We start from the raw sequence: 1994 nt of genomic DNA on the forward strand, positions 1-1994 counted from the left end.
CTTATAATAATAATAAGAATTACGCTGACAAAGCATTTATGAAAGGCATCATAACGTCAACTTTGGTTCATTAGTTTTCTTATAGGAAGAAAAAAAGCTAACCACAAGGCTTGGAACTTAGTTATATCCATATCATCACTTGGAAGTTTTGAGCCAACCTGAAAACTACTCGTTTTTAATGCTCATTGTTAATGATAATTCGCTGTCAAACAAGGAAGAAATTCTTACAAGCAACCAGATACATCATATTTGTCTGCTATTGCTGAAATTAATGTTCTCTGCAAACAAAATATCAGTATTTAATTGTTTGAGAAGAAAGTCAAGACCGAAGGGTGAGGTTAAGAGAGTGAAGAAGAATCTTTCAATTGAAAATTTGGCTTGCATAATGAATTCTGATAAAATGTTTATATGATTTTGCTTAATTTGGCTAACACTTAACTAATGACATTTTCTTAGTATGTGAGGACCATGCTAGCTAGTATTATAAAATATGCTAGCTCAGTACATTTTCATAAATAAAAAGATTCAACTTGTTTGAACAAGATAATACACACACACACACACATTTATATATGTATGTATGTATGTATGTATGTATGTATGTATGTATGTATGTATGTATGTATGTATGTATGTATGTATGTATGTATGTATGTATGTATGTATGTATGTATGTATGTGTGTATATATATAGATAAATACATATATGTATGTCATATATGTATATATATCTATATATGCATACATGTATGTATGTATCTATATGTATATATATATACACATACAGGTATGTGTGTGTATATATATACATACATATGTCGCGTACTCAGATTAGTTGGTCGGGCATTTGCTTGTCAGCTGTAAGTCTCTTCTGGTCTAGGGTTCGATTCCCCTCCAGTGTAGAACATGGTACTCGATTTCTGAGAGTCATGAGGGATCGCTAGAGCTTATATAATAGCCTCTAGCTATATATATATATATATATATATATAATTAAATCTTTTTTTTTTGGTCATTTAATAAAAAATTTAAAAAAAACAAAAATTAATTAATAAGATAGACAAGTAGATCTACAAAAATCAAATTAGCTCACTAGTTCAACTGCCAGCTTTGGCTAGTTCTGTGTTAAAATAATTTTAATACTGAATTGAATTGACCAATAGACTTGTTCACACTTGAATTGATCATACCAGTTAGTAATAAGATCTAATTCTTAAAGTCATGATAACAACTTACTTAATCTGGCCTTAGTGAGTATGGTTATACATTAGTACCCTAATTCTTAATCATCAAAGAATTTGAGAACCAGAGATTAATTAGAGCAAACTTAGAAACCTAAATCAGTGCTGGTGTCCCATTTGATGACAACAAAAATTGATTTGGAGAACTAGTCCAATAGAATGCATGAATTATGTTATGTTAATGCTAGCGATTATAAATTTTTTATTTGCAATTCATTTCTTTCATTCTCTTTTTCCAAGTTATGGTCACTTTAGATGTTCTTGATCTGTATTTGCTTTAAATGCTTATTTCTTACTTACATACACAAAGAAGTTCAAGTGTTCTACACTTCTAACTGCCATTAATGAGCTCCAAAAAGAAATATAGATAGAATGTGCAGCAAACTTTTTTTTTCTGTCTATGTAGGGTTCATCATATAAGGGAAAAAATGGCTTTTGAAAAAGTTAATCATGATTGAGAAGCTTAGGGAGTGATTTTGTGAGTGTGTGGGTTGAGTTCAACTAAAGAGAATAAAGTGTTACTTGAAGTTTCTGAGCTAGTGAAGAATGAGGGAAAAGAGAGTGTTGATAGACTACCTTTTGAGGTAATCACTCATGGTTATAGGTAAAAAGGATCTCACATAGAATGACTTAACTTTAGGGGTGTAAACGAGCCGAACACGAGCGAGCCATGCTCAGCTCATGTTCGGCTCGTTTAGTTAACGAGCCGAACACGAGCTGTTCACGAACAAAGAGTCATTTTAGCAATGTCTA

The sequence above is a fragment of the Phalaenopsis equestris genome, unplaced genomic scaffold (assembly GCF_001263595.1).
Source record: "Phalaenopsis equestris unplaced genomic scaffold, ASM126359v1 Scaffold000230, whole genome shotgun sequence".
Lineage (NCBI taxonomy): Eukaryota > Viridiplantae > Streptophyta > Magnoliopsida > Asparagales > Orchidaceae > Phalaenopsis > Phalaenopsis equestris.